This window comes from Tiliqua scincoides, chromosome 1, assembly GCF_035046505.1.
Source record: "Tiliqua scincoides isolate rTilSci1 chromosome 1, rTilSci1.hap2, whole genome shotgun sequence".
Classification (NCBI taxonomy): domain Eukaryota; kingdom Metazoa; phylum Chordata; class Lepidosauria; order Squamata; family Scincidae; genus Tiliqua; species Tiliqua scincoides.
The window spans coordinates 247005366-247018386 of NC_089821.1; the positions used below are offsets into that span (position 1 = coordinate 247005366).

General features: G+C 44.0%; 1 protein-coding gene across 3 annotated transcripts in view; it reads right to left on the reverse strand.

The window, feature by feature from the left end:
• The window catches only part of GALNT14 (polypeptide N-acetylgalactosaminyltransferase 14), a 253564-nt gene that overhangs the window by 71712 nt on the left and 168831 nt on the right, over window positions 1–13021 (reverse strand). The window lies entirely within an intron of this gene.

The following is a 13021-nucleotide window of genomic DNA, read 5'->3' on the forward strand; positions in this document are numbered from 1 at the left end:
CCCTTTCATACAGAAGTAGAGAATTTCACAGTGTTTCATTCAGACACAGATACACACATATTAGAGTTAGCTTGGGACAAATATCAAAGATGGCTGCTTGGGATTCTCGTTGATCCCTCCTGTTCCATGTACAGAAGAACCCAGTGAAACCACATTGTGAACCAGATTGCATAGACAGAGATACTGTGAAACTGACACCCAATGGAAACTTGTAAGCAATCTCCTTTACCATTTACAGTCAGGAAGTTAGTAAATTCCATCACAGGATGGCCTTTAGGTCTGGAAGTGAATCTACTGGAGGATTACAACTGAAAATTGCCCCCCCCCCCGTAAGTGAGTGAGTGAGTGAGTGTATTTTCAGTGATGGGTCTTCCAGGTATCTATTTTTAGATATTTTATTGTTATTTTAGAATGTCATGGTTTTTCTTGATTCTGCTAGTTTTTTAAAATGTTGTATGATGCTCTGAGCACCCGATTAGCAGAGAAGCAGCCACAAAATATAATAAATAAATAGCCTCCAGCAGCCATTTCCAGGATCAAAGAGGTTGGAAAAACATCGTTGCAGAAATGGCTGCTGGCCACTGTGAGACAAATCTGCACACGGTCTGGTTCACACTAAAGTTTCTCCACATGAGCCCATGCACAGGATTGTATGGAGAAAACAGGCAGCAGGCTCTCATTAAAAACTGACTCTGCGCTACTGTACTGTATAAGTGTATAACTGTATAAGAATGTTGCCATTGGTTATATGATAGCTTGCTTATTTTTGTTATATTGCTAGCTATAGGGTATCCTATAACAGAAAGGCTGAATAAAAATATTTTCCAGTATCACCGCTGACTCAGGATCAAAGAGAAAAAGGCCTGAGAGTATGAGTGACTTTCCTCAACAATTTAACATTATACCAATTATTTATCTGCCCACAGATCACACGAACAAATGCACAGGCAGCAATAATTATCCTTACATGATTACATAGCCAAACCCATGCTGACACTGACATAAATATGGTGCAGCTCCATTAAAAGCAATGCTGATCCAACTGTAGAGCAACCCTAGAACAGGCCCTGTTGATCATTGGCACTGTTTGACCCAGTTAAACATTATTTTTCACTTCCCCATTGTCCCTTATGGGGTTCCTCCAATCTATACCAGCTCTGTCATGTTCTTTGGGAATCAGGGGCATGTACATTAGCTGATAGGGGGTTAGGATATGGCACTGGTGGCCAAATGACATCCAAGCTATGTTGGCATAGTGTTTTTCTGCAGTTTTACCAGTGTCCATGGTACAACTGTCAGTAGGTGGACTTCTATGCCAGCAGAGCTGTCATTGTGGTGGCATACACGGGGATACGCCAATGTATCTCAAGTATAGGATTGGGCTTTCAACTTAAATCTTCTGTATGCTGATGTTACTAAAGAACGGCTTCATATGCTCAGTCCCAACATTAGGCAAGCTGGGGTATTACTGACCCCCTCCTTTCCCTCACTTCCACCTCCTACCCGGTATGCAGTGTTTTTCTCATTTTCAAAAATGGTTATGAATAAGATTGGCCAGCAATATATTTCAAATGTCAGTGACCAATGAACAAGTACAGTAATGGTCTAAATTGCTGGTTCCTCCTTCTTTTACAGAAGACACTGGTCCTCCTGGACGGGGGAGCAAAATGCTAAGTTTTTCAGGCTCCTAAATGCCGGTGTAGCGCCCCTGCCCCTTGCCTTCTGAGCCAGTCACAGCTGATAAGCTTTTGCAGCCGTGACGGGCTCTAAAGGCAAGGGGCAGGGGTAGCTTTACACTGGCATTCGGGAGCCTGAAATATTTATCATTTTGCCCCCCTCCAGGAACCCCCCCCAGCAGAAGGCTAACATTTCTCTCCCTCTCAAACACCTGCAGAATGAGATTTAGATGTGCTGTTCCCGCTTGTCAAGTTCTGTTTATTTATTTATTATTATTATTATTATTATTATTATTATTATTATTATTAGTAGTAGTAGTAGTAGTAGTAGTAGTAGTAGTAGTAGTAGTAGTAGGATAGTTTGTTCTGAAGACTCTTTTATTCAAAAAAAGAAAAGAAAACCACGCACAGGAGCTGAGTTCAGCAAATTACTGCGACTGCGTCTGTCGGTGTAGGGAGATGGGAGTGCAATATCACGCTTCGCGGAATATTTAACAGGCGTCGATTGCCTGGAAACCAGAACGGGTAAAAATGGAAGGGAAACAAAAACTTTAATGAACCAATGGAATTAATTTAGGAACAATACCCTCATGATGGTACATTTGTATATTGTGCCCGTGTTACGTATGTGGTCTATGATTAGAAAACTGAAGTGATTTGGTAATTACTATGGGCCAAACTGCACTAGACATTGAAGGTCTGTGATAAGATTACTTCCTGCCTCTTTCAGTAGGAGTCATGGGATGGTGATGAATTGGATTGAGAGGAAGACACTGGTCTGGAATTTATCTCACACAGTTTTCCCAATTTAAAACACACCACCACTCCTAACCTATACATTAGGACATCTCACACATTTAGCACTGGGACCCACTTATGAGAATCTGTCAGGACCCACCGGAAGTGATGTCATAACTGGGAGTGAGATCATCAAGCAGGAAAATTTTTAACAATCCTACGCTGCAATCCTACTCACACTTACCCAGGAGTAAGTTCCATTGACTATTATTGTTAAAATAATGTACATAGTAGCTTGATAAAAGTACAGATCTGTAAATACACCAGTGGTGGTGTATTTCCCCAAATGCAGTCACATACCAGGGTAGCATCAAGTCGAATATATTAAAAATAAAATACTGAAATGGAGACCCACCTGAAATTGGACCTAGCGGGTCCCGACCCACAGTTTGAGAAACACTGCATTAAGGAAAGCCCCTTGAATACAAACATGTGTTTCCCCCCCCCCCCCAACTAGGAAAACAGCAACACATGGAGGATGATTTCGATTGCAATGTGGCACTGGGGGAAGAGGGTTACACCCTCCTCTCCTAGGGTCTGAATCAAGATTTGGGTCACATCATAACTGCTTCTAAAAGACAGTTAGGAGAGATCCAATTATGGATTTCTAACTTTTGGGTTTGAGTATTAGAAGCTGCCTGAATATTAGCAGCTGCCTCACCCAGAGGATACTGAGAAGTGACAAAATTCTTGCATTGGGAGCATACTTACTGAGGCCCAACTTTTATGGTCCAAATAGAGCCTTCCCATTTAAAAAAAGTGGTGTATATTGCCAAATGAGCATGGGAGCTTCTTCCAGAACATCCTTAAACTCAAAACCCAAGTGTTAGGTATCAATACTTGGGAGCTTCCTTTACTGGGCAGACTTTGAAGAAGAATCAGCACCATGAGGCTGGTCTTTCTTTGCAGGGCAAGAGAACAGTTGATAACGCCATTATGAATTCCACTGTTTACATTAACACTTTCTAGTGTAAGAACATTTGAAAGATACTGCCAGCCTTCGATTGATTTACATCTCATGTAAGAAACCATAACAAAGAATTCTAGCTGGTAACGGCTGCAGACCCACCAAACATAGTGACAGGGGGGGGGGGGGGACATCAGTGGATTCATGGAAAGGGATGTTGGAATCCAAAACTTCTCAGGGCTCCAGCATGCATATAGTCCTCTGCAACAGCAGCTGCTATTCCATTCTCATTGCTAACAGGAAATGCACTTCATATTTTCTCTGCATGGTGCAAGGGAAACACTGAGAATGGGACAACTTCTGCTTAGGGGAATCCAGCACCACTGGATTGGGTTTAATTAAGTAAAACTGGATTGTTCCAGGATAATATGCCAGTTATTGGATAGATAATAAGCCAACAACTATGGATGGGTGGATAAATAGATATCCTTCACCCACAGTGACCTGGTTTGTTCTGCCATCTTGTCCTCAGTTCTGGTGGTAGCTTAATGCTACTTCTGTTCACAATAAAACTATCATCCTTTTAAAACTTTTTTGATGCTGATAGTTCTGACCTGCCGTAGTTTGATGTTTTACGACTGTTGCTTCTATTATTTTGTTAACTCCCTTTAAGATGTTCAGAGGGTGGTATATAAATTTATAATATAAACACAAAAGTGAAAACTTGGAATGCAAATGTACATCTTTGACAAATGGATGGCAATCTATCCCCCCCCCCCCCACACACACACACACCATTCAAGCTCTGTTTGGAAAAGGGAAGGAGGGGATTTGAGAAATAAATACAAACCTTCCATTTTTGGTCACTCACTGCTCACAACACACATTGAGTGAGATGGAAGAAATGGGGCTCTGTGCATGGATGCTGTGACCTCACATAGAAAAGAACTGTGACCAGCATATTTTAATGTCATAGTTTTTCAAGGGTTCTCTCATTTTCTATAAAGCACTCTTAGAAAATTCTGAATTGAAAAATTCAATTACTAAGATCTTTCATCTCCTTTGATTCTGTTTGTATGTGGGCGGACTCTTTCCTGGGCTTTGATACACCTAAAGCACAACATATTTGATACTGCAGCTCTTTGAAGCTGCTTGACTTTTAAAAATAAATTAAAAGTTCCTCTGTCAGAAGGAATATTAAAGAGCTGTGAATCCAAACCTATCAACCTTATGGTCAGTTGCATCTCGTTTTTGATCAACCATCTCTCGGCACACTCTACAAAAACAAACCATGGAAGCATGATTCATTGGATACAAATAACATATAAAATCTATTAAAGCCAAAGGATGTACTAGTACATATTACATATACAGGTTGAGACTCAATATTCTCCTGGGTTCTGTTCCAAGCACTCACTTAGATGGCAAATAAACGCACTATAGCAAATCAATTTAAAAAACAAAGTTTCTTTGCTCTGGTGATTTAAAAACAGCCTTGCTGACCTTAGTGATGTAAGAGAAGAGTCATTAAGAAGACAATTCATCAATCAGTCCTTCTCAAAGCTCTTACAAAGGCACTTCACTCAGTCTCTCCCTTCACCAGTGCAAAGTGATCACCTTTCTTTCACAGGCTCAGGGGGAAGGGAGGGGTCCGCTCCTTCCAAACAGAGAGAAGGATTGATGGATTATCAGCCAGCTGCCCCCTCCCCCGCTTGCGCTCTCTCTCTCTCGCGCTCACTCTCTCTGGAGGCTATTGTTAAAGGACTGTTCAGTTTTTTAAACTGATTTTAAAGGGGTGCATTTTTCTCCTTCTTCAGGGATCAGGACATTCCTTCTCATTTGCAGGGGCCATTTGTGTTGAGTCAAATCCATGTATAAAAAGTCAGTGTATAAATAGGCTGGACCTGTACACCCCTATGAGTTTACAATAGACGACACATCTATCAATCACTCACAGCTACTTGCCATATATCATGACTGGTAGCCTAACAAAAATGGTTGGTGTTGCAGCAGGAGCCAAGCAGGTCTTTCAGCTTTGCCACCAAACATCATTAATTTTTCCCATAATTAAATGGGCAGCCTGAGTCTCCGCTGCCCTAAAAGGTCACAGCACTGGTGCTGAATGTTGCAAAAATGCCATAAGGTATGTTTGCATCACTCTGAACGCAAGCAGCACAGGTGGGGAGGCCTGTGCCACCCTGTTGATGCTGCTGCGGGAGCCCCGGCTGCCGGCAGAGAACAAGTAAGTGACAAGCAGTACAGGGTTGTGGGGAGGATGGCAGAAGAATGTGGGGGAGATGTTCCTGAGCAGGGGAGAGTGAGGGAAGGGCAGAACAGGGGTGGAAAAGGCCCAGGAGGGGGTGGGACTGGCAGAGGCCTCCTCCTCTGACTCCTATACCCTGTGTTGGGCTCAGAAGCTCGTCATGGGGCTTTTTGAGTCTGCACCAGCAAAACTGCTTTTTGGAATGTCCCCTCACATCGAGGAGATCTCCAGCCTGCTCGGATCCAGCACAGGATCCAGCAATAGCCATTTAGCGCTGCTGCTCCTGTGCTGGATAGGATCCGGCCCAAATTCTCCAGTACTGTACTTTGCTATAAAAATCAACCTTTAAATCCCAGACAAGGGGTCAGAGGCAGCCCTGCCTGGGAGAACCAGGCTTAATGTGTGTCTAGATGTAACATATAACGTATGAAGCTGCTTTTTACTGCACAAGATCATAGTTTCATCTACTTTGACTGGCAGTGGCTCTCCAAGGACTTGCTGCCCGAGATCATTTTAGCTGGACATGTCAAAGATTAAAACTTGTGCTCTACTATAGAGTTATGGGCTCTCCCCATAAGTTTCAGAGGGAAGGGGAGAACACTTTCCTACCTCCAACCTCTATTGTGATATTTTGTATCACATTTGAAAATTTCTGTTGCCAGAATGATGACTGCTGCCAATGGAGGGGCTGTTTACTGCAGCTCTCTGGCAGCTGCCGCTCCTTCCCCGAGATGAAGCTTTTTTCCTTGAGGATGAAAAAGGATGGCAAGGTTGAGGGATGCTTGCCTGAAATTGAGGCTGCTGCGATTCAAGCAAGCTATTGACTATTCAAGCACTGATGCTTTGAATTATCACCTCACCCTTACTTGAAACCCTGTTAACCATCCCACTGCACCAACAAAGCTTATCCAATAAAAGCACCAAATGAATCACTTGGAAGGAAGAAAAAAAAAAAGAAAGCAAAAAAACAAAGACAGTTCCACATATTGTGCTGCCTGGGGCAGAAAATCCAAATGGTGCTCCCTGTTGTGGTAAAAATATGATAATAGCTAAATAATTGACAATTATATCCTCAAATCTGTCACTTGAGGCAGGCCAATCTCCCTGCCTAATGGCAGGGCCAGTTCTCCAAATGAACCATTTTGGATCCTGTATTTTTTTCAGACAGACACAGCAATTACCCTGGCAAAAACACAGGCTTGCAAACTTGCAGAGGCAAGAAACTAGAGATTAAATGGGATGCAGCCAGAGAGCTTCTCCTGCAAAACCCCACTGAAACGCCCGAGGGCTGCTTAAATGGACATCCCTTTCACTCCCTAAGAAAAAGATATTGGATAGTGCCCTGTGTCTTTAAGGAATTTCATGAATCTCCCTTCATGTTCACTGGTATTGACAAGCAATTCCAGATCTTGAACTGTGTTTATTTATGAAACCCATTTCTCTCCATGGCAACATATTAGAACCCTTGAAGGAAAAAAAAATAGCCAACAACCACCCAAAATGCCACAGGGTCAGAGGTTTCAGATACTGAAATCAGATGGAGAGCAGGAGAAGAGGGAGAAAAGCCTGCAGAAATGAAGTGCTCTGGCATCCCAGAATGACTAATTATCTGGAGAGAGGGAGAGAGAGATTGCACCAAGAATAACCACAAATGAGCACTGATTACAGCTTCCACGTTTTCCTCTCATATACCCACCCGCTCTTTGAAATTAAAGAGTTCTCTTATGTGAACATCAAAAAGGTAAATGCATGCACAGGGTTATACATTTCCTCACTCCCAGAGATGATTAGTAAAAAAGTTTTTTTTTTTAAACTCTAAATGATGTGGCCATAGGTTGGGGAAAAAAAACAAAATAAAGGAAAGTAGTCAGCACAAAGCTCTAATTATACAGTTTCAGAGTAACACCTGGCTTATTTTTGCTCTTTTAATCAAAGTTTTTTGAGCTGCTGTGCAGTGCTGTTCCTATGAAGTTCTTCTTCACAGCCTGGGGGCTCAAAATGCTTAGAAATGTTGCTCCCATACCCCTTCAGCAAGGCACTTTTATAAGCAGGTCTGCCATCTTCAATCAAATTAATCAGCTTGGGTTTGTTAATGGCGTTTTAGTAGGTGTGGCTACCATTAAAGGCACACTTTTTTTTTTTGGAGGCTATTTCTGGTGTGATACTGCTGGCAGGGAAGAAACAAGAAAATCTTAAAGATATCCCAACAATAGCTTGATTTCAAATGGGATTATGGTTTGTTACTAAGAGAACCAACCCACTTTTGCCTTAGGCTCATGAGCACACAAGAGGTGACTGTAGTCTTAAACTGTTGAACTTGTCACAGTTCAAAGCGGTTTTATGTTGGTTGAATGAACTATGTATGGCTCATTGAGAATGAGATCCTATCAACCTGACCAACCCCACTCTTTTAAGATCTGACACGTATATTGTGATTGCACATTCTGGCCTCTCCCCTCACACCCAGACCAGGAATCTTAACTGCATTGGGGGACAGTTTGACCAAAACAAATATGTGCATTGGAACATGTGCAGAGGGATGAACCTCTCTCCTGGGCTTAATGCCAGACAGTACCATTGAAATTAACGTAAATCAGAGTGATTCGGGAAGTTCTAAAGAAGAGGGGAGAAAGGCAGCACAAGCAGGTTACCGTATTTTTCGCTCCATAAGATGCACCTGACCATAAGATGCACCTAGTTTTTATAGGAGGAAAACAGAGAAAAAAATATTCTGAACCAAATAGTGTAATAAAATATTTAATAAACTATAACAGAATAACATTTGAACCATGTAAAGTGAACAGCAGTCAACAGTGGCATTAAGAACCATTATCACTGTCATTAACAAATGGAGAGACTTAAAGGTTTGAGCACTCTAGTTTTCTGGAAACCCCAAGAACTCATCATCGCTAGAGTCAGAATTTATGAAGCTCACAAAAGCAGGTGCACACAAATAGGGGATCATATTATCTTTCTGCTACAATGATGTCCTGCCAAATCCCAATCCACTGGGCCTTGTGCCCACTTAAGGCTGATCAGTCCCCCTTGTGCAACTCACCAGTGCAGCAAGCAAAAGTGAGTCCAGTTCCAGTCCACAGATGCCAAGTAAATCAGTCCCATCAATCAGAGTTGCCAAATCAGAGTCCAGAGCCAATAAGTCAAATTACAGTCCAACGTCAGTCAAATCCACCAGGGTATCCAAGTCCAGTCAGATTCCACATTCACTAAACCCAGTCAGTCTCCTCTCCTACCTCCAACCTGCACTCCTTCAAAACCCACAAACCCCTTCTGCCTCAGGTACTCCTTATATCCCTGAGGGCCCTATTGCCTTCCAGTGGCTGTAGCTGTGCAGCACACTCTGCTGGATCCCAGGCCTTACCCTTAAAGGGGCCACTGCTGACACCACATCTACCTCCTCGCCAGTTCTTCTGTGATTCCAATACAAATGAACAAGTGGAAAGTCCAACCACAACTTGAATTCTCAAGACACAACAAACCTCTGGATTTATGGTGAGAACCGAACCTTACCTGGGGCTTGTGCAATAAGCAAACACTGGCATTCTGACCAAGGAGACAGTTTTTTCTTTGTGATGGGTGGGGTGGGGGCTTACATTCAGATGCTGGATGAGGTGAGTGAAAGCGCCCCTCCCCTGCTGTGTGAGTGTGTGGGGGGAGCAGAGCATCTGTGTAAGAGAAGGGGGCAGCCTGTGTGTGTGAGAGAGGGGGGAAAGTGTTTGTGTTGCAGAGAAACTGTGATGCTCCAGGCTTTGGGGGGGGGAGAGAGGATGTGATGCTCCAGGCTTGGGGTGGGGGGGAAAGAGAGGCTGTGATGCTCCAGGCTTGGGGGGGGAGAGAGAGGCTTTCCTGGGAGTAAGCCCCCCTGACTCTAATGGGACTTACTTCAGAGTAGGCATGCACCGGATTGGGCAGTGAGACTGCCACCCCACCCACGCTTTCCTGGGAGTGAGCCCCAGTGACTCTGAGACTTACTTCTGAGTAGCCTCTGACTGCCCGGGGAAGCAGAGCAGAGCGGGCAGGGCCAGGGCCAGGGCTGGGGCAGAGGTGGTTTTTTTTTTTTTTTTTTTGCAGTATTCGCTCCATAAGACGCACACACTTTCCCCCCACTTTTTGGGGGGGGGGGAAGTGCGTCTTATGGAGCGAAAAATACGGTACATTTGCTCTGCCCATACTTTTCTCATGCTTCTGCAGAAGACAGAAAGCAAACAATGCTTCCACTGCACCTGCAGATTGCCTAGCATCACTCTTATAGTGCATCAGGCATTGGCATGCAAATCTGTGTCCACATGGTTGTTCTGCTGCAGCTCCTCAGAAATTGTTGTAATACAATGTAAACAGTTTCCTGCCCTGAAATTCATAAGCCTGTTGGAGATACAATACTTTATTCTACATAGCATGAACATACTATGAGACATAGTACATAGAACATAGTATGAGAGACCTTCTAACTCTTCTCAAGAGTAGAAACAGTTGAGCCTTGCAGATTTTCAAGCCTTGGAGGTCTCCCTCTCAATTTCCTCCCTCATTTCTGCAAAGAAGTGTAGGTCAGGAAAAGAGATCCTCACAAGAGTTTAGAGCAGGGGTGTCCAAAGTTTTTGGCAGGAGGGCCACATCATCTCTCTGACATTGTGTCGGGGGGGGGGCAGGGGAAAAAATTAATTTACATTTAAAATTTGAATAAATTTTACATAAATTAATATATCAAAGATGAATTTATATGAATGAATGAAGGCCTTGCAACAGCTCAAGGTCTATAAAAGGCCTTGCACAAAGTAAGACTGGCCTTTCCTTTGCTGCCGCTACTGCATCACAGACGTGAAACAACAAGCAGTGGAGGGAGCCCTCATCCCACAGCTCACGCGAGAGGTCAAACAGTTGCCCTCAGGCTGAGAGCAGTTGTGTTCGGCCAGTGTGGGCTCCAACAAATCTCCAGAGGGCCAGAGGCTCATTGGAGACTGGGGGTTCCCTGAGGGCCACATTGAGAGGCCTCGAGGGCCACAAGTGGCCCCAGGGCCGGGGTTTGGACACCCCTGGTTTAGAGGGTAAGTTACTCTTTCCCCTGATGGGACAGCAAGTGGGAGCTGCAATTGCCTCTGCCAAGACAGACACCTGAGAAGGCTCTACAGTTTGCCAACTGGAAAGATGCACCGTCTCTGTCCTGGTTTCCATCTCAAGGCTCTGCTCCATGCCAAGTACACATGTTTGGGTTTGGTGCCAACTTCCTTAGCTTTGGGTCTGCTTCTGGTTCAGTTCAAAATGCTGGTTATTACCTTCAAAATGGCTTAGGATCATGAAATCTAAAAGACTGTCTCTAAACCTGTGAGCCTGCCCAACCACTGAGATCAGTTGGGCAGGTCCTACTACACAACTGACCAGCTTCTAGGTATGGTGGCATGAGGCACAGTTGCTGGGTACATGTGAAAGGACCTCCTTTGTGGTTGAGCCTATGTTGTGGAACTGCCTGCCCCAGGATATCGCTCTGATCCCCTCCCTGCTATTATTCCATACACAGAAACAGCATTCCCGTTTCAACAGGCCTTTGGCCTAACTAACAATTTTATTTTGTTTTCTTTTCAATTCATTCTATGTTGAAGCCACCTTGGCTGTCTCAGATTTGCTATAGAAAGGTGAGTTATAATATTTCAGAACACAAAGAAGCAAGGCAAGAGTGTGAGGGTGGCAGTCCCACCTGATGGGAGGGCATGAGTAACAGCCACTCTGAGTAAGCCCACTGACCTGAGGTGAATGGAAGGCCCCCTTTTGTTTACATACAAACCATCACAGCTCAGATGCAGTTGGGTTCATCAACCACTGCCATGGGGCATGGAGGCAGAGTGATCAAGACAGAAGCACTTGAATCCCTAATAGCTAGTTTGTTGGAGAAAAAAAAACCATTCCGAAAACAGGTTTCTTTACAAAAAAAAATAAATGTCAGCATTTTATTGCAGCTCCATGAGAACCTTGCTGCCCATGGCTGAGACACGGCCAGTCTGGATATATGGGGAGCCTCCCACTTTGCCACCTGAGGAAGACTTCACTAGAGAGGGCAGGGATGGCTCAACCAGGGCCCAGTGCTGCCCTGTTTTCCTGTCTTCACCAGGGCATGCGTGCATGTATCCCTCCCAAAAAAACTCTTTCTTCCTCATTACACTCAGTCCTCCTTTAGAATGCCCTCCACATACAGAGGGCAACCCCCCCCCCAACCATCCATCAGTGATACAAGTCAAAAGTGATGCCATCTACTTCATGACTGGGCCAGCCCTGAGAGAAGGCCTCCGCCTGTGGTCAGCAGCTGTGACAATACCAACAAACAAGACTGCTCTATTGCCACTAGGATGGAGAATCATCTTTGAAGCCTGCCCATGGTTAAGAAAATACATGATACAGAAGATGACAGAGAGAGCTATAAATTTGGCTCTGGAGAGGGAAGAGAAAGGAAGCCCAATTAGTTTAACGGGGGAAAAATGCTTTTTGGCAGCAGCAGAGTAAAGCAGAATGTAGAGAATGCGGAAACATTAGCTGAGAGGAGAGTTGAAAAAGGTGAGCTTTTGTTTCCATTTTTGTGACTGCCACTCTGTTTTATTTTTTTAATAAAATATATAAAGCTTAATTTAAGAAAAAGAAGTATGCTTCTACCTACGCTATAATTACTTTCGAATATTTGATTGGAGCTTTGAGTACCTATCAACTCTGTCTCTATAAACAAGGATGAACAAAAATCCCAGACATGCACTACAAATATTTCACATTAAGTATGGATAATACTAGGGATAGAGAAAACTAAGACATGAAATTTTCTGGATGAGTCTATCCTTCCCCAAATTTTGGGGGTAACATTTCCGTCATTTCCCCATCTCCTCATGAGATGCTACTCCAAATGGAAGTATGCGGAGGGGCTGTTCATTCAACTGCCCTTACACATTCAGGTAATGGTACCATAATCCACTGGCCACCCCTCAAAAACAGGTTGCATACTGGCCATATACACCCTGACATTCATAGTTTGAACTGTACAGTATCCCCACCACACTAAGGGCACAATCCTAACACCTCATGTCAGTGCTTTCCAGCAATGCAACCCCAAGGTAAGGGAACAAACATTCCCTTACTTTGAGGAGGCCTCCATGAGTGCCCCACAACTGCAGGATGCAGCACATGTCCCATTGGCACCGCTAGTGCTGGAAAGCACTGATGCAAGGGGTTAGAATTGCACCCTAAATGCCCAATCCTATCCAACTTTCCAGCACCAATGCAGTCACAATGCACCCCCAAGGTAAGGAAAGAAATGTTCCTTACCTTGAGAAGGCCTTCATGACTGCCCTCTTCACCACAGGATGCAACACATGGCTCATTGGTTGT